This window comes from Bidens hawaiensis, unplaced genomic scaffold, assembly GCF_021521415.1.
Source record: "Bidens hawaiensis isolate Kalapana, Puna unplaced genomic scaffold, B.hawaiensis_p1.1 tig00039271_1, whole genome shotgun sequence".
Classification (NCBI taxonomy): domain Eukaryota; kingdom Viridiplantae; phylum Streptophyta; class Magnoliopsida; order Asterales; family Asteraceae; genus Bidens; species Bidens hawaiensis.
In genome coordinates this window covers 46,795-68,593 of record NW_027496916.1, presented here as the reverse complement: position 1 = coordinate 68,593, position 21,799 = coordinate 46,795, and the positions used below count along the sequence as shown (strand labels likewise).

The window sequence follows — 21,799 nt, the reverse complement described above, 5'->3', positions numbered from 1 at the left end:
AATGCCTATTATAAGTGTGGGAAGGTGGGATATTATGCTCCCGATTGTACTGAAAAACCCGCATGCTACAAGTGCGGTAAGCCGGGCCATTTTGCCAAGGAATGCACCGATGGTGGAGCTGGAGGGAGTGGAAAGAATGATGCTGATCAGACTAGGCCGAGGACCAGAGCCTACATGTTAACCCAAGAACAAGCCAAGCAGATTCCAGATGTTGTCACATGTACGTTTTTAGTAAACGGTATATCCGCTTCAGTATTATTCGATTCAGGTGCGAACAAAAGTTTCGTAGCCACAACATTTAGTAAATTAGCTAAAATGAAATGTTGCCGAGTGCCTGAAACTTTTATAGTAGAAACCTCTAGTGACACCTCGGTTAAAATAATGAGAATAGTTAAGAACTGTAAGATAGAGTTAGAGGGACATGAGTTCCCTGTTACTTTGTATGTTATGACCTTAGGAGGGTTCGACGTGGTTTTGGGAATGGATTGGTTGTCTTAGTACGAAGCTCAGATAGTGTGTAAGAGTAGGATAATAAGGTTAAAGTCCTTGGATGGTAGTGCGGTGACGGTTTATGGTGATAAGGAAAGTTCTGGTCTTAATGTCATTTCGATGATAAAAGCCGAGAGTTTGCTAAGGCGAAGGTGCGGTGCCTACCTGGCGTATGTTGTCAACGCTATGGATGAGACGAAGGAAATGAAAGATGTTCCTATTGTGCGCGACTACCCAGGAGTATTCCCAGAGGATCTTCCGGGGTTGCCACCGGAGCAAGAGATAGAATTCCAGATAGATTTAGTACCAGGAGCCCAGCCCGTTGTGAAAGCGCCTTACCGTCTAGCACCGTCCGAGATGAAAGAATTGATGTCCCAACTGCAAGAACTCCTCGACAAGGCTTTTATTAGACCAAGTGTTTCCCCGTGGGGCGCACCAATGTTATTCGTGAAGAAAAAGGATGGAAGCATGAGAATGTGCATAGACTATCGCGAGTTGAATAAGCTTACGGTAAAGAATAGATATCCTTTGCCAAGGATTGATGATCTTTTCCACCAACTGCAAGGTTCAAGTTGGTTCTCACGAATAGATCTTAGATCAGGCTATCATCAATTGAAGGTGAAGGAGGAAGACATCCCTAAGACAGCGTTCCGAACATGGTATGGACACTACGAGTTCCTCGTAATGTCATTCGGTCTAACCAATGCTCCTGCAGCATTTATGGACATGATGAATAGGGTGTGTCGGCCAATGTTGGATAAGTCAGTTATTGTCTTCATCGACGATATATTGACTTATTCAAGGAGCGAGTCTGATCATGTTGAGCATCTGAATGAGGTATTGGAGACTCTGAAGAAAGAGAAGTTGCATGCTAAGTTTTCAAAATGCGTGTTCTTGTTGCAAGAAGTACAATTTTTGGTCACGTGATTAATCCTGAAGGGATTACCGTTGACCCAGCTAAGATTGAAGCGATAAAAAATTGGAAGACTCCACAGAATCCGACTGATATACGAAGCTTCCTAGGGTTAGCTGGCTACTATGGGAGATTCATCGAAGGTTTCTCCAAGATAGCTGCACCGTTGACCGGTATGACCCGAAAGTCGATAGTATTCAGTTGGGGTAAGTTTCAAGAAAAGCTTTTCAGGAGTTAATGAAGAGACTCATGCAAGCTCCAATCCTTGCTTTACCCGATGGTGACGAGGATTTGGTTGTTTGTACTGATGCTTCGCATCGTGGGTTAGGTTACGTGTTGATGCAACGAGGAAAGGTGATAGCTTACGCTTCTAGATAGTTGAAAGTCCATGAGAGTACTTATCCGACGCATGATTTAGAACTAGCAGCAGTAGTGCATGCCTTAAAGATATGGAGGCATTACCTGTATGGTACTAAGTGTACTATTTACACAGATCATAAGAGTTTAAAATACTTCTTCGAGCAGAAGGAATTGAACATGAGACAGAGGAGATGGTTCGAGTTGATTAAGGATTACGACTGCGACATTAAGTACTATCCTGGTAAAGCTAATGTGGTCGCCGACGCTCTAAGTCGTTAGAACGAGGAAGTCATTGCAACAGTGAAGTCATATCAGTTGATTATGAATTCAAGTCTGTTTGATGAAATCATCAAAGTACAGTCGGAAGTGTTAGTAGATGAAGGGCTAGTGAAGAAAGAAAGAATTTTCGGTCAGAAAGACGAGTTTATGGAAAACACTCATGGTGTTAAGACTAGGTTTGACCCTATGTGGATCCCACGCCATGGAGATCTCAGAGGTCGAATCTTAGATGAAGCTCATAAGTCAAGGTATTCGATTCATCCAGGAGCTACAAAGATGTACCAAGATTTGAAAAGAGATTACTGGTGGCCAAACATGAAGAATGATGTAGTAGATTATGTCAGTAAGTGCCTAACTTGCTTGCAAGTCAAGGCAGAGCACCAGAAACCTTATGGAAAGATGCAGCCTCTAGAGATACCAGAATGGAAATGGGAACACATCACCATGGATTTCATAACTAAGCTACCTCGTACAGCTAAACATCATGATACCATTTGGGTGATAGTTCACCATTCGTTAAGTTCAGATAACGAATCAAGCGATTCGTTATTCACTCATTCGCTATGTCCAAATAACGAACTAAGCTGTGTTCTGATGACGAATTAGGTAACGAATCAGGTGATTCGTTACTCACCAATTCGCTAAGTTCCAATAACGAATTAGACGACGAATCAAGTCATGTTCAGATAACGAATTTGAATGTCGAACCCGATGACGAATCAGAATAACGAATTAAGCTAATGAATCAGGACGACGAAGCAGATAACGAATTAGACTGTGATTAGCTAATGAATCGGGCTTAATTCGTTATAGCAAATGAGTTAGCGAATTAGAAAATAATTTAAAATCCTAATGGAAAATATGTTAAGACAGTTAATGAAAATAAAATTTTTCCAAGCTGACCTGGCAGCTTAACCCCAGCCAGGGGCTCTGCCCCTTGGACCCCGCTAGGGGCTGCCGCCCATAGAACCCGCTGCCAGGGGCGCTGCCCCCGGACCCCCGTTCTTCATGGGTTATATAAATATAGAAATACGATATGAGTAGTAATAGTTAATTGATACATGTAAATATTATACAGTTAGCCGTGCACAGCTCAAGAAGGGAATAACTATTAACGGTGAACGTAACCGCATTCAGGTGAGTTTCTAGCCCCATTTCCTGGTTATGTTTTCGGGGCTGTGTGCATACTCGATGTGATAGTTAATACACTTAACTTAAATGGTAGGTGTATGCCATGTATGATTTATATGTTAATTATGTATATCTTGAATGTGATCGAAAGCTTGTCGGTACGTGAACGTTCTTCGGATATTGCACTTATTGACAAGGGAGGTATGTATATGATAGATGGATGTGTATGATAGATATATGTATGAATGTGTATGAAAGAGTAAAGAATGTTATGTATGTTACGAGTACGTAAAGACAGAATGTACGAAGATGAAGAAGTAAGGGATCAGACCCTAATAATATCTGAGATAGAGAAGAAAGGGATCAGACCCTAATAATATCTGAGATAGAGAAGTAAAGAGGAATCGGACCCTAATAATATCTGAGATAGACAAGAAAGGGATCAGACCCTAATAATATCTGAGATAGACAAAGGAAAGAGGGATCAGACCCTAATAATATCTGAGATAGAAAAAGGAAGGGATCAGAACCTAATAATATCTGAGATAGAATGGACAGTAAATATATAGTATGAAAGTAATAAAGTATATATGTATGTATGTATGAAGTTATGTAATGAAAGTAAAATAGTAACGTAATTATTATGTGTCTTTGGATGCATAATGGAAGGTAAGTGTACGTATTGTATGTCACTCGGCGTAGCTGACTTTTAGTATGCACGCAAGTGAGTAGAATGAGGAAGCTGGCTTGAGCGGGGACACATGGCGGTAGAATAAAGAAGCTGGCATCTGAAGATCTATTTGTTATGTTTTGAACTAAAAGACATGTTTAAGTTATGTTTTAAAGACAAGATGATGAATGTTTGTAATGACTGTTGATGTTTTATATTATTCCGCGAAAGTTTTAATTAACTCTGATATTTAGAACTGTGTTTATGAGTAAATCCAACACCAAAGTAGGGCTACCGACAACGGGGCCTTACATTATTGAGTTACTTGAGATAAGTTCGTTAATTGATAACGTGATAATCGTTAACATGAGGGATATTGTTTAAATATTAAGGTATTTAATAATACTTTTATTATATTTGATAGTTTAATGATGTTATAATATGCGTATGAGAAATAGTTATTAATTGTTCTTGATAATTTGTGAATGTGATAATATGAGTGCGAGATGACCGATTAGATAACTAAATAGTAAATTGTTTAGATGGACTTGTGCTAACGGAGTCCCAGTGAGTGAATGATTTGTGCTCCATCATGAGGATAAAGATATTTGTGAGTATGTGAATGAATTGAATCAATAAGTCTTGATCCAATGTAATTGAATAATGAAGTAATTTAGTAACTAAATCATATAATAGGTTGTTTCAAATGAAATCAAACGTACAAACAACTAAACAAGAAACGAAAGTTTCAATTAAGTAATTAAGTCAATTGATAACTTGTTTCAAATAAAATCAAATACATAAACAAATAATAATAAATAACATAAGTTTATCGATGTATCACCACACGTGATAATGCTCCAACCAAATATTGTAAGTATAATAATTGTGAAAATGAATAGTTGGCGTGTTCATGGTGTCCCATAGATTTTTCACCCGACTAGACATTTAAAAAGTAATAAAATAATAACAATAAAACGAAATGGAAAGATGTAACCGTTAACTGATCACGTTAAATGCTTAAAAGGTAAAAACAAAACTTAGGAAATCCTAAAAGAATTTCCCGTCAACGAAAACGACCAACAAAAATTTGAATGTAAATATATATCTTGGGAATGAGGCGTTGCCTCGGAGTTATAAAAGTATTTTGAGAGTAAGACATAGTCTCGAAATTATAAAAATATGTTTAGAGTGAGACATGAGCTCGGAGTTGTGTGTGCATGACAATAAAGTAAGCATTAAACTAAGCAGTTAAATAAGTACTTAGTCTAGAAGGTAATTACGCAAGCTGTAAACAATCAAATAGAACATATCAGGTAAACAAATAGGCACGTGTGGGGCTCCTAAACATGTTACTAAGGCACCACTAACGACCTATCTTAAAACTTCGGCTCTGATACCAATCTGTCACACCCCAAACCTACGGCGGAAATGTCGGGGCGTGAGCTGATTGTCACAGCTCACAGAAAGCGACAATATCTAATTAATTTATTTATTATCAAATAACATTCATATACAAAAAAAAATAAAGAAAATTACAAATACAAAACCAACTATTCTTGTATATGTTTTATCCTAAAGTCATCTCTATGTGAGCTTCAGTTCGACAAGTAATCCAAATCTATAACCTGCAAATGCATACAAAATATATGTTTGTCAAAAACACATGTTGAGTGAGTAGATCACCAGTTTTGACACAAACAAAAATGGTAATAATATATAATGATACTAGGTTATATGCCCATGTTCTACACGGGTTGAGAAATGTCTTTTCGTAAACATATTAATTACAATATATAATAAAATGTGTGAAATTTTAAAAAATCAACTTCAAATATAACCATAAAATTCAATTAAAATATATTGTGTTAAGATATATAGATTCTAGTTTTCATTTACTAAGATATATGGATTTAGTAGTTCTTTTATACATTGAGAAAGTTATGATATGTAACATTTTACACATAGTAAAATAGGGGAAATGTGTTATATGTTTTGTATATGAGAATTATATTGTTTAACTAAATAGTTGTAATATATTAGTGTTATAATATGATTATTAAGGGTGTGTTTGGGATAGCTTATTTAAGTGAAAAGGGACTTTTTGTTGAAAGGAGTTATAAAGTTGTGCATTTTTTAAAATAAGTTTTGAAAAAAATGTTTGGATTAGGTTATGTGTTTAGAAAAATCAAAATGACTAAAATAGACACTCTTTTTTAAAAGGAGTGTAATGGTATTTGAGGGTTAAAGGGTGTAATAGGTAATTCAAATCAATGAAGTTAATAAGTTAGAGATTCCTAAGTTTTGAAAACTCATATATTTTGCTTTAACCATAACTTAAAATCCAAAAGGCGTTATAGTTTGGCAAACACCTTATTAAGGGGGTGTTTGGGATTGCTTATTTTACTTTCTTATGACTTATAACTTTCATAAAAAAGTCATAAGGTGTTTGGGAAAATTGAAAGTTGTGAGGGGAATAGGTTATAAGTTACACTTTTGTAACTTAGAACTTATGAGAATAAGTTATAAGGAGGTGGAAATAAGGAATCCAAAACACCCCCTAACTTTTCAAAAATTTTATCGGTTATTAGTTATGAAAATAAGGAATCCGAAACACCCCATAAATAAGAATTTTAATAGATGTTTTTGTTTGCTTATTATTAGAGTTTTATTAGTATAGTTTTAGGTTCAAATATATAAAGCATTTCAATAAGTTACTTACGGTTTAATAGTAACGCTTGAAAATACTTATTATAATAGTAGTTTTAGATTAATTGAGAAAATTAGAACAACAATTAAGCATTTGAGTTACAATGTTTTGAGTTTTGGTTATATTTTGGATATAGGTGGTGGCTGGTGGTGAATGCAGGTGATAGGTGCTGGTGAATGCTGGTGCTGGTGTTTCAAAGTTTGCTTTTCATGTTTTTTATATGTAATTGTATGGTTATGGTTAACTGAACACAATTTTTTTTATGGTTAACTGTTTTGCCTTATGTTTATAAGGCTTATTATGTCATATTATTATGTAGGATGGTATGTTAAATATATATAATATGTGATGCATGATAATATATTTGATATGTATAATTATTTTCCTTAATATGGTTTGGTAGCATAGATATATGTTTGTTGATGATTCGTAGAAATAAGGAGAAAAAAGTACCTACTTGGACATTTCCAAGTATTGAATTCTCCTTGATGTCTTTAATGATAGAATCCAATTTGATTTTGAATAATCGACATAAAATATCAGGTCTGTCTTCGGCATTAAGCGTTGTGTCTTCTAAAAATCTTTTAACTTCTGGCCATTTTGGGTTACATGTAATTGTAATGAAAAAATTGGGATAACCATACCACTTACAAAGAGACATGGTATCTAAATAGTTTTGCAACATGTAACATGCACTGCCAGTAAAGGAAGAAGGTAGTATAACACGCTGACCAACTGTAGACAGATCGTTGTTGCCTTGATTTTGAAAAGAACGGAGATTCTCATAAGTCTCACATCTTAATTTCTTTTGCTGATTACGTATGAAAAAGAGTCTTTCACTTTCGATCATTGTATACGCATCAACTAAAAATTGCTGAAAAAGGCGCCTAGAAAGTAGAATCAATGAATAATGATTCAATCTGGCTTGGATCATGTAACAGAAAAACTCTCTCATTGTGCATAAGCGTGTTTTAGTGGTGTTTGAACCAGAAACATCACGATGAGGAATGTCAATTCTGTAACAATCATCACCATAAATAAAAATTATCGGATACTGAAGTGGCACATAAGAGGGATGTAATTCACTAATACTTTGCAGAAAACCCTCTTTGGTCTTGACAATAATATCTCTAGGTTCAAGTGACGTGTCAATGTCTCCAACAACTAAAGCAGCAACCTCAGAAGCAGTTGGCAAGTTATATGTCCTTCCATCTTTATTTCTTTTTGCAATAAGGCGTAACTTTAGATCAGCATGAGGATTGATTTGAAAATAGTCACGGGCCATTCGGTAAGATTTCACCAACTCATTGTGTGCATCTAACATGTTTTCAACTCTTGAATAATCTCGACATCTAAAGTTTCAGATGCTTTTGTCGACTCCTTGTTGGATTTACTGAAAACAAATATATGTAATGTAAAAATTAGTTAGCTATTGTGAACACTATAAATCATATAAAATATAATTCTGTTAACTAAGTAGAAAACATACCCTAAACATTCTTGTCTGTTTGCCACCTCATTTTCGGTATCATATATATATGACTGAGAAAATTTTGCGTTTAAACCATCTGTTGGTAGAAGACTTCCAATGGAATGTTAATTTTCTCCGCTCAATCTAAAAATAAAAGGACCCTTACCTCGGTTTAGGGAGGAATCAACTTTTCCACCCATTGATGTAAAAGCAAACATTGAACTGTATCGACGAATGTTTTTCAAAAAATGTTTGCTTTTTGAATCCAAACCACTAAAAAGACGTTTATAACTGGATGGAGGTTCTTTAAAAGTTGGAAGATGAACTTTGTTGTATCCACAACATAAACTAAAGCTTGATTTATTCTTTCTTCGTCTACTTCGTAACGCTTCATCCTTCCACAATTTTGCATTACATTTTTCACATACATGACTTTGATCTCCATGATCTAAATAATCTGATACAAATTATTTACTACATTTATTAATACTTCATTATAAGATAGTAAAATTTGATATGTTAAAAAAATATAATAAAATAAAGAATATTTTTTACCTTTAGATTTACCAGAGAATATTTAATTCATTAATTCTACATCATCATCTTGATCTTGTTCTATTACATCTGATGTAGATGTATTAGATATATTTTGTTTTTTTGATTTGGATGAAGATGCTTTAATATTCCTTGCGTTAGAAGATTGAGCGGTTGGTTTTTTTGAATTAAGATATTGTTTTCTGATGAGCCGAGAGATTTGTGGACTGCTGTTATCATCATTGCTATAAGACATTATAATATATATAGAAAACAATTACAAGTAAGTAGTCACATATAAATTAAAATATGTATCATCATCTAAAGGACAAGTATAAAAGATAAGTATAAAAGATTTGTGGACTACTGTTATCATCATTATTGCTATAAGACACTAATTTACCGTTGGTAATATTAGAAAGTGGTTGTGTAATATTATAATTTGAAGAAGCAATAACGTTATGAACATTTGTAATTGATTGATAAGAAACATAATTTTCCTTTCCATGGTGCTTATTTGGTTGTATTATTGGAAGGTTGAAACTGAAGTTGATGTCTTCCAAAGATGCTACAAAATCATGAATGTGTATTGTTACTATGGATGTATTATAAAGGACAATAGATTTAAATATATTACCTTGAAAATTTTGGCTTAAATTTGGTGAGTACATCTTTCGTTTTTTGTTTTGTCTTCTTTCTTTAAAAACTATATGTGAATAATATAAATTGTAATTACATAAGTAGATATAAATTATAAAAAAATTATACCATTTGAGGTGTTAGATTGTGGGCTTATTATCTGTGAATCTATATGAAAAAAAATTATAACTGTTGTTAATAAACAGGTCTATATTTATTATTTATAAATAACTATGTTACGAAAATAACCTTCGAAATTGCATCGTGGGTGAATTTGTTGGGTTTTTTTAACAACCATTTCGAATTTTCTTTTCTGTCTCATAAACTTTGCTTCAACGGTTTTTTGATTCTGATCTGTAAAAAATGTTTTTTTGTGAATATAAAATTAATAGTTGTATTAAAAAGAAAAGGTAATTTATAACATCAATCAATCAATCAATCAATCATGTCCAGTAAAATCCCACCAACAGCAAAGCTATAAGTAGGGTCTGGGGAGGGTGGGATGTAGGCACACCGTACCTCTATCCAAAGGAATAAAGAAGTGGCTTCCAGAGAGACCCTCGGCTCTAAGTACATGTGTATGAAGCAAAATAAAGGAAATCAAAGTTTAACAGTTATATAAAAACTACTACTAATTATAATAATATTAATAATAAGATCACAGTTTAACAGCTATATAAAAGCTAATAATAATTATAAAAATAATAATAATATATGTAAGGGAAATACCATTATGGTATGTGACCTAAATAAGTTAAGTCTAAGCCCTAAGGTATTCAATTCTCTCTAAAAATCCTTAACTTTAATTCTACTTCTCCACGAATTCCTATCCTCAACCATGTCCTCGGAGAGGTTTAGGTCTATCAAATCATGCCTAATCCTCTCATCCCAAGTCAATTTCGGTCGTCCTCTACCCCTCCTCCCCTCTATAGTAATGTTTTCTACGGATCTAACAGGATTCGTCGTCTGTCTTCTCTTTACATGTCTAAACCATCTCAATCTCCACTCTCTTATCTTGTCTGCTATGTTCGCCACCCCTAATCTCTCGCGAAACACAACGTTTCTTATTCGGTCTAGCCTTGTGTGCCCACACATCCAACGTAGCATTCTCATTTCTGCTACCTCCATCTTCCGCACTTGTGCCTTCTTGATGGCCCAACAATCTGTTCCATATAGCATTGCAGGTCTAACTGCCACCCTATAGAATTTTCCCTTTAGTTTAGTCGGGAAACTCTTGTCGCACAATATACATGTGGCTGCTTTCCATCTACACCATCCTACCTGAACTGGGTGGGTCACATCACTGTCTAATTCCCATGTAATTTATAACATGGTATTAAATAATTAAATGAACAAAACATGACATTGGTATTCTATAACAAAAAACTTTATATAACATTTGAAAACATCACATTATAGTTTTCATTAAGAAATTTATATTGAATGACAAAAAAAACTTTAAAAGTTTTTAAATGAATATATAAGTTGAATATTTAAAATAAAATAAAGTTTTGGGTAACATAAAAACAAGTAATACTTTAAAATATAAACATAAAACAAACATTAAGTTAGTTAAAACCATAACATAGTGATATATTTTCAAATTGTCTTAAACCAAAAGGTACACAACAGGAAATACAACAATAAAACCATAAACCTTGGAATGATTCCAAGATCTGGTCATAGTTCTTAAACAACAGAGATAATTAAAAAGACTTCAAAATAAGATAGAGGAACATTAAAAACATAAACATAAACACTTCATTTTTCGAGCTTGGGGATTAGCAGGGCAGGTTTGCCATCAGAAACAGGTTTGGTGGTAGACATATCCCCAAGTTCAACAACATCGTAAGTGTTCATCAAATTTTTCTTGAAACTTGGATTTTTGAATTTCCTCTTAAAAGTTGCAGTGTCACAAACATCAGGCTTCTCAATTTGTTTGTCATTCAGGCTTCTCAATTTGTTTGTCATTACTTTGTTTTCCGGCTGGAGTAATGACATTATCATCTATAATTTCAACAACAGCCTATAAATTTATAAAATAAGCTTGTAAGTAAATGTTGCATTTTCTATTAATAAATTGAAAATTTAAAGTTAAATTGATGGTAATTACCATTGGTTTGAGAGCTTGGCTTGAGTCAATACCACCAATATTATCAACCTAATATGTATTTAAAAACAAAATATGAACTTCAAATATTTAAAATTATATTTATATAAAGTTGAAAAAAATATGTAATACAGTAAATAGTTGAAATAATTTTAACTGTATAAAGGTCATACATTGGGGTTCAGTGTGTCTTGAGACTGACTATCATCCAAACAGTTGGTCAAACATGCAGAGTCATCAACCTATAATTGAAAAAATTTACCATCACAGTTTGTTGGTGAAAAAATGTATGTTGAATAAATTTAATGTAAATGTATAACCTCAGAATTGTTTGACTTCTTTTTAAGCTCAAAGATAATATCAGCATCATCAATGACTTTGGAAACACCAAAAACCCAGAAGTTGTTTTTCTGATTAAAGTCGGTAATATCAATCCGAAATGCAAACTTTTTCCCCACAAGAACATCGAACTCATCAGGATACAAAGCTTTATCACCACCCTGTTATAAGTAACATTTTACAACAAGATTAACATCAAATAGTTATTAAAATTAAAAATATAAGCCAGGAAAATTACAAAGTAACAATGATATCTTATAGCAACATGTTTGTCAACTAAAGCTTTAGCAGAAGTGTTGAGAATTTTCGAAGCTTCTCTGTCAAAAACTGACAAAGAAACACTTCCTGTGGAATCCTGAACCACCAATGGAAGTTTCAGCCTGCATAAATGATAAATCATGTAACATACTATGATTATAAGAAAAATATGATGATAAAATTTAAATATAATATAACCTTTCAACAACTTCAATAACAGTATTATTGCAAGTCTCTATTTTACATTCAAAAACATCTTCTTGATCAACCAAAACACCCACAGTATGTTCATCACTATCACACTTTTTGTAACCTTCTTGTGACAAGTTTTACAAGCAAAATAATATCATGACAATTCTTCTTGTATCATCCGAACAGTACCAACAATAACCACAGACTTTACCTATATTTATGTTAACTCTATTATAACATACCATAAATATTAAATATTAAAAAAGGACAAATAAAGTTTACCTCATTCAGAGTTATCTCAGCTATGTTAACAAATTCGCTCCTTACAACATATTCATCATAGAGGGATAAAAACATTCCAGATAACCTAGATGATTGGGTGGAACATGATGAACCAGCAGAGTTTTGAATGAGGCTGATAAATTTAGTGAGTAAAATAAAAAATCTGCAAAATCATATTGAATATGAATATTTATAATGAATGTATAAAACCTGTTTCGAAATGAAGTAATTTCAACAATGTCATAATTCACAAATAGCTTTGAAACATTAAAACAGTTGTTTACATAACCGAAACGACCAAAGTACTTCAATGTGTCAAACTGGAGTACAACAACAATAACACCATTTTCATTTCTGTTTTGCCAGTGCTCTAAAACAGAATCAGCATAAGAATCACACAAAGAAAGGTAAATTGAATTCATCCTTGCAAAACAGAATTAAAAATAATATTTCAACAAAAGTGGTTACAAACTAAATTTATAATTATAAAATATTAACACTAAATACATACTCAAGATCTTGAATAATGACATTGACTTTCTTTGTGTCTTTACCCTTTGATGTCTTGAATTTCTTCAGATCTTTAACATCAGCAACAAAACCAATAACATCTGGAAAAATAATTTGTGGATTTAAATAAAAAGTTCAAGTACAGAGAAATAAAATAATTGTATAATATAAAATCTGCTCACCTAAAGCTTGATTATCATGAACAGTTTTTTCAATGATATCCTTAAAATCTGTGAAACAGAATCCATATACTGGACCAAAGAAATCTAAACAGGGGAACACATCACTGTCCACAAAAATCCCAAGCTTGTTTTGGTTGTTCACATATTTGTACTTTGAGTCATTCAAACCAATCGTAGGCCTCACAATGAAATAACAGTCTACAAAAGTAAAATTAAAGAAGTGTAAATAAGATTTAATCAAACAATTATTTAGTGATTTTAAAAAAACTACAAGCATAATCTAAAAACAAATAAGAAATCAACATATGATATTAATTGTGCAAAGTAAAAGTAATATTAAGTATAAAAAGAGGATAATATTATAAAGAAGCTGATTCATTAATAATATCTTCAATTATTTATTAATTTTAGGAATAAAAAAAGTTGGAACACAAAATAGGTTATACTCTTTTGAATAAAAATGGAAATCTACAAAATACAAATAACTTTAATTCACATACAATTTGACAAATATTCCTAAAATTACTTAAATTTACATACTAATTTTATAACATATGTTCAAATATAATACAAATACAATGAAGAAAAAAATAGAGTGTAAACAACTATTAAAAAAATTAGTATAAACAATCAAGACAAGTATAGTAAATGTTATCAATATTTACTACAAAATTATAATATAAATTCAAAACTAATATAATAACAAATAAGAAATCAACATATGATAACAACTGTGCAAAGTAAAAATAATATTGTTGACTATAAAAATAAAAGAATAGTAAAAATAACCGGATTCATGAAGAAGACTTTCAAATTTGGGAAACCATCTTCTAAGAATATTAGCTTGCATTGTGGTTCCTTGTAAGTAAAAAGTATAGGTCAAAAAGACATGAAAAATAAAACAACATAATTTAAAAGAAAATGTTTAAATTAAATAGATTAAGATATACCTGTTCATCCACAACAATCATTTCAATTGAGTTAAACTGATCTGGATTATTATACAAAGGCTGCTTCCATAAACGGATTACACGAACTTTGACAGTGTAATCACGACGAGCCAAATCCAAATCCTTTAAATAAGTGATGTTTCTGTAACAAAATATGATGCACAAAACAAATTTAATAATTATAAGCTGATATAAATAAAGAATGCATTACAACATAAAGTATTAGAATATACCCGTGCTCCATGACTTCACAAGAAAGATACAATACAGAAATTAAAGACAATGTGACGGTGAGCGTGCAAAATTGTGAGCATGTGAGGGAGTATTTATAGAGGAAAACAACAATCAATTTTAGGCTATATGAAAAATAGAAGGCAAATCTTCTTTCTTGATTTAATAAATTGTTAACTAATTGGGAAAGATTTTCTCTAAAGAGAACTTTGTAAAGACTAAACACTTTATAACTTTGTACCAACTTTTAAATAAACCAATTCATAAAAATGGTTAAAAACAGAATGCATCAAAATATCCATAGAATATTTACAATATTTTGAAAAGACTAAACACTTTAAAAGTTTAAGTTTAGTAAAAAATATAAACTACGGTTTATAATTTTCAAAATATAATTATTACAAATATGTGATTATAAATTATTGTCCCAAATATATAGTTTTAAAGGAAAATGGAAAATGTATATGAAAACTTAATTAGCCAGATTGTTGATTGGAATTTTAAATGGTGTCAATGCTGATTTATTTCTGTTTTATTTATTATAGCCTTAATTTTTTTTTATTTTCATTGTTTGTTAATATCTAAAAGTAGTTGAAACATATATTGAGTATTTTTCTTACTTTTTTGAAAATTTAAATATAATATTCATTATATATGAAAAGTTTATCAACATATTTAAGTAAGGTCAAGATTAACTTTCTAACTATTTTCAACTTTTAAATAAAACAATACATTAAAATGGATAAAAACAGAAAGCATGAAAATATCCAATGAATATTTACAATGTTTTGAAAAGACCAATCAATTGAAAAGTAAAAGTTTATTTAAAAATCTAAAATATGGTTTGTAATTTTTGAATTTTAATTATTGTTAATCTGTGAATGTAAATAAATAACAACAAATATATACTTTTAAACGAAAATGGAAAATGTACATGAGAATTAAATTAGCCAGATTCTTGATTGGAATTTTAAACAGTGTCAATGGGTGATAAATTATCTGTTTTATTTCTTATAGCATAAAAAAATAAAATTTCATTGCTATATAATCTCTATAAGTAGTTGAAATATATATTTAGTATTTTGTTATAATTTTGAAAATATTAATTTAATATTCATTATATTTGAAAAGTTTATCAACATATTTAAGTAAGGTCAACTTAACTTTCAAATTTTTTTGAAAGTTGAAATAAAAAAATACATGAAAAAGAATAAAATAGAATGCATTAAAATATCGAAAGAATATTTTCAATTTAATGGAAATAGTGAACACCTTAAAAGTAAAAGTTAGATTAAAAATCTAAATTAAGGTTAGTATTTTTTAAATTTAAATTATTTGTAAATATTTGATTGTAAATTACTAATAACAACAAATATATACTTTTAAACGCAAATGAAAAATGTATATGACAATTTAATTAGGGCAATTCTTAATTGAAATTTAAACAGCGAAAACTAATGAAAAATTTCTGTTTTAATTCATATTTAACCCCTATAAGTAGTTGAAATATAAATTAAGTATTTTGTTACAAATTTGAAAATGTTAATTTGATCTTATAGATGGAAAATATCTATATTGGGATTTGAAAACGTGTCAATCTTATTCAATATCGTAGTTTAGTTTCATATAGTATAAATGTTATGTTTTTCTTTCACCTATAATCTGTATAAGTAGTCCAAGAAATTTTGACACATTTTAATGTTCTAATATTCTTTCACCTACAATCTATTTTAGGCTATAAGATAAATAGCAAAAAAATATTCTTTATTGGTTATAGAAATTGGTTCCTAAATTGGGAAACATTTTTGAAAACTTTTGAAAAAGATGTCTTCTAATATTGTTTTATAGATTGAGTGAATATAAAGATCCTAAGTTTTTTTAAAGTTGAAATAAAACAATACATAAAAACGGATAAAAACATAATGCATTTAAATATCCAACGAATATTTCCAATTTTTGAAAAGACAAAATACTTTAAAAGTGTAAATATCTATATTGGGATTTGAAAATGTCTCAATCTTATTCAATATCGTAGTTTAGTTTCATATAGTGTAAATGTTATGTTTTTCTTTCACCAATAATCTGAATAAGTGGTCCAACAAATTTTGGCACATTTGAATGTTCTAATATACTTTCACCTACAATCTATTTTAAGCTATAAGATATATGGCAGAAAAATATTCTTTCTTGGTTAGAGAAATTGGTTTCTAAATTGGGAAACATTTTTGGAAAGTTTTAAAAAAGATGTCTTCTAATAGTGTTTATAGATTGAGTGAATATAAAGATACTAAGTTTTTAAAAAGTTAGTCCAACACATTCTCACAATTTTGAAATGGTTAACTTGTCCTCATAGCTGGCAAAGTATGGAAATTATGTATAAGTTGTTCAACATATTTAGGTAAAGTGTCTTACATATTTTGTAAGTGTTTTTAAAGTTGATATACAACAATACATAAAAAACGAAACAAATATAATGTAGTAAGGTTTGAAAAAACAAAATTAAAATTCCTTGGAAAGACTGAACAGCTGACATAAGTCTACTATTTTTGAAAATGAAAGTTTAAGTTTTTGTAATATACTTTTGTTTGGAAATGAAAAGTCCAACTTTCAAAAGTAGATCTACCTTTTTAAAAGTTGAATTTTGTAATGAAAAGATGAAAAAAAGTATATCTACATATTTTTTCAGATTGGAATTTTTTTTTAACATATTTTTGTTTGAAATGAAAACTTAAAAAAAAGTAGATCTCCCTTTTTGAAAGTTGGATTTTTTTAATATATTTTAGTTTGAAATGAAAAGTTAATGAAAAGTAGATCTCCCTTTTTTAAAGTTGAGAGAAAATCAGATCTTTTAGTTTGAAATGAAAAGTTGATCAAAAGTAGATCTACCTTTTTTAAAGTTGAAAGAAAATAAAACATTAAAAAGATAACAAAAAGATTGTATTCAGATTTGTAAAGATTTGTAAAGAATATTTACAGTTTTTTGAAAAGAGTGAACACTTTAAAAATGGTTTTGTAAGTCAAAATAAAAGTTTGTATTTTTAAAATGTATGATATATGAATCTTTGATTACATGTTATAATAACAACAAACATAGACTTTTAAACGAAAATGGAAAACGTATATTATAATTTACTTAGTCTGAATGTTCCTAGGAATATCAAATACTCAAAATGTTGATAATTTTCGGCCTTTTTTCATATAATGTTTTCTAGTTTGAAATGATAAATTTATAAACCTACTTAGGTAAGGAAAATATTACATTTCTACTGTGATGAATTTTAAAATATATCAGTCTTATTCAACATCATAGTTTTTTTTTCATATAGCATAAATATTTTCATGTTTTCTTTAAGTTATAATCTCTATATGTAGTACAACAACATGCTTACAGTTTTGAAAACTTTAAATTGTCCTTATACTTAAAAAATATGGATTGTTTATAGATTGAAATTAAAAGTTGAAGTCAAAAGAAAAATTTATTTTTGTTTCTATATAAATTAATCATAAAAATAACGAATTTTATCTTTGTTACTTAGATAAATGTATACAAATTTATGAAAACTTTTAAATAAAAATATTGTAAAAATATTTAAGTAAGTTTAATATTACCATTCTGGATGTTTTAGAATTTACAAATAAACCATACATCAAAAAAGAACAAAACTAAACTAAATACTGTTAAACCTTTTTAAACAATAATAAAATTTTTAGAAAGAGTGAATAAAAATAAAAATTTATCAAATTCTGATTTGTTACAACATTTTTTAAACATATTTTAGGTAAGATGAGTATAACTTATCAGAAACTCTTAGAAGTTCAAAAATAACAATACATCATAAAATGAAAATTTTTATGGAACACTTAGAAAAATTCAAATAAGAATAAGAATACATCATATACATCACAAAAGAATAAAACAAAAAAATAACAATCTTTTTAAACAATAAATAGTGATCTAAATATCTAGCATTTAAAGAAAATTCATCATAAAAAGGATAAAACCAAAAATAATAACTTTTTTTAACAATATTATAAGTTTTTGAAAATTAGAAATATTGCATATATAAAAATGATAATATAATTATTAATTCTTAAATAATAACCTTTTTAAACAATAAATGTTGATCTAAATATTTAGCATTTCAAGAAAATACATCATAAAAAGGATAAGACCAAATATAATAACCTTTTTTAAACACTATTAAAAGTTTTTACAAATTGGAAATATTGCATATATAGCAAAAGTATCCTTTTTTTATAAACACTATTACAAATTTTAATCAAATTGTTAATTCTTAGAAATTATTATTTTTCAAGAACATTTAGATGAAAAACATCATATACATCATAAGAGAATAAAACAAAAAAATAATAACCTTTTTAAACAATAAATGTTGATCTAAATTTTTAGCATTTAAATATTTATATCATAACTTGAAAAATTATAGTTTTTCAAACGTATAATTTTTATTCATTAAAATTTTAATGTTTTTGTTTTTAAATATGTAATATGTAATTCTTTTATTATAAATTAAATATTATCAACTAAACTAAACAAATACATACTTTTAAAGAGAAATGTAAATTTAAGTATACCTTCACACCATAAATCATATGAGAAAGAAATTTATTAATCTGATTCTTGCTTGAAGAAACATACTGTAATCTGTAAACATATGGAAATCAGATTTTGTTTAAAATATGTAACTAACAAAATAAATTAAACTTTCATAACACATACTATGAAGAAGATAACTTACTGTTTGTAGAAATTGAATTAAACAACATGATATTGAAGTCCAACAATCCAGAATCTAGCTAAGTTGATGTGTACTTGCAAAACATTGAAAACAAATTTGGAAATTAATTTGAATTAATAAATATGTAAAATAAAATTTTAAATTACTAAATTATATATAGAGCTTTAAACAGCAAAACAATACCTGTTCATCGTCATCTTTAATCTTCAATGTTGAAAATACGGCTCAAAAAATATGGTACAATAATGCAAGCAAAAATGATCAATTAAATAAATCTAAATCTTATTTTCCAGAATATAAAGAATTAAATTAATTATAAAATCAACTACAAATACCTTGAAAAACATAATATTGATTCCAGCAAAGCCGATGTGTACTTGGAAAACATAATACAAAAATTTGAAAAGTAAAATAGAAGTGAGAAACATAGAAAATGGAAAATTAAAAAATAAATTAAATATAATATTTGAACAGGATAACAGTACCTCTTTATGTTCATCTTCATCTTCACTGTTGACAATATGAATCTGAATAGACAGCATAGAATTATTTATTAATGAAAAATAATTTAACAGTTAATTAACATGACTTAAGTACACAGTATGAGGCAAATTAATAAAACCTAACATAAAAAAAATTAATTACGCTCGCCTTCAACAAAGACGATTTACGGAGGCTTTAGGTGAACTGACCTTAAATTTTTCATAAATATTTGAAAAGGTATAAAGAGATAAAAATTATTTTCAGGAATAGAACATAAGAATAAAATATTTCGAGAAAATAAGGAATATATAAACACATTAAAAATCACCTTGAACAGTGAGGCTTCACGGCGGCGGATAGCAAAAAACGGTAATTAATGAACACAACAACAACTAAAGTACTTGATTTGTCACAAGATTTGAAATATAGTGAAGATCTGAAGATCCGAAATTTAGTGAATATCTGAAGTTCCGGTGTGGAGAAGAGAAGGTTGTGGATCTGAAGATCTAAAATATAGTGAATATCAGAAGATCCGGTGTGGATAAGAGATGTTTGTGGATCTGGTGTGGAGAAGAGAGAAAGAAAGAAACGGCAGATGAATGAATGAAGGAGAGAGAAGGAGAAAAGAGATATTAGGGTTATGGTTGTGAAGATGGAAAAAACCCGGTTCAAATAATAGGCGACGTGGAAGCAGGAATTTCGAACACAATAGCAAATAGCATGAGGGGCTGACACGTGTCCCAAATGCATGTGGTGGTGACACGTGTCAGAACCTGTTTTCTTTTATTATATATAGAGATAAGTGAATAAAAATAGGCAAAACTGTTATCTGTGAGTATAACCAATTAAACCATAGCACATACATAAACAATCAACCATAAAGAAAGGGCTAAACCGTTGCCATGCGAATGGGCATTGGTTACCAAAAATGAGGTGTCGGTGAAACCATTGCCAATGCGATCGGGCTCCGGCCACTACGACGGTCGTATGATCATACTATAATGAGATTATGTTGGACCTCTCCAAATGCGATTCAAGTAAGCAAGTAAGCAAATAGCAAGTAACATGCAATCATTCACTTGATACACAACACAAAGATCACAGTTTGCGTTTGAGAAATAATAAGATAAATAATATGATAAATGGTACGCAAGTGTCCCCAAAACATTTGAAAACAAGTAAAATAGGGGAGTGATTACTCACCTGATCGGATGAACGAAAACAAGTGATGATGTGAGAAAGATGAACCCTTCGGGATACACCGACAATGACTCCTAGTTATAATAGTAATATGAATTAATTATAAGAGATATAACATTTATAAATAAATTAAGATTCTGTTTGAGATTGAGTTATGGTTGTGATTATAATATTATGGATTTGAATGATTGATCTTTGCGATTATTGTTAGGATAATCAGCTCTAATTAAAATATATATAATTAAATGTTTAAATGATTTAAACAAAAAAAGATAAAGGATATGCTTATAATAATAATAATAATATCCAAATAAATACCGACATGTCCTAATGTACCCAGAAGACGAAACATGTACCCAGAAGACGAAACATGTCTGATCTGCTTTAAGGCTTGCCTGGATAAATTCGGAGAGCATGTGGTTCATTGCAAGGAGATGTCTGGGTTCAAATATCGACATGATTGGGTGCGTGACGTTCTTTGGGACATCTTAAGGCAAGCTGGGATATCAGCTAAAAAGGAAGCCCCCGTAAACTTCCTTACAGACCCCACGGAAGGGAGATCCACTCTACGACCGGCAGATTTGCTCGTCTTTTGTTGGGCCGGGGAAAACACGCTTGTGTTGACCTCACAGGGGTATCTCCCTTAGCTGGTTTGAGGGATAATGGGTTTGTAGCTGGGCAAGCAATGAAAAGGGCTGAAACGAAGAAGGTGGAGAAACATGCTAAAGCCTGCGAAAAGAACCAACATATTTTTGTCCCTTTGGCTTTTGATACCTTTGGCTCCTTGGCACCGGAAGCTATCCGTTTCCTAACCAAGGTCTAACGGGTTGTGCATAGCAATGTGTCGACTCCAAAGGGGCAGGGGTATGTCTTTAGCAGGTTAGGGTTTGCAATTCAGTTGCCCGCCTACCTGCTATGTTGATGTAATATCTATGTTTCTATATAATGAAAAAAGTTTTAAATATTAAAAAAAATTACTAAACTAATTAATAAATAAATAAAATAATTTGGTTAAATACAACTTAAGATACACTTATAATTAATAAAATACAAAATAAAATAAAGATAAACGTTTGACGAGAAACATTAATATTGGTGTCGGATTT

The 21,799-nt window shown here is 30.2% G+C and overlaps 1 pseudogene across 1 annotated transcript; it reads right to left on the bottom strand.

The window, feature by feature from the left end:
• Positions 1–11,453: 11,453 nt before the first annotated feature.
• On the bottom strand, positions 11,454–14,263 carry LOC143591120 (replication protein A 70 kDa DNA-binding subunit B-like; annotated as a pseudogene). The gene is made up of 10 exons (XR_013145606.1): positions 14,253–14,263; positions 14,024–14,161; positions 13,859–13,932; positions 13,070–13,267; positions 12,889–12,988; positions 12,588–12,800; positions 12,378–12,510; positions 12,102–12,306; positions 11,884–12,025; positions 11,454–11,806 (listed from the first exon to the last, which is right to left on the bottom strand). The product of XR_013145606.1 is annotated as a replication protein A 70 kDa DNA-binding subunit B-like (transcript).
• Between the last annotated feature and the right edge of the window lie 7,536 nt (positions 14,264–21,799).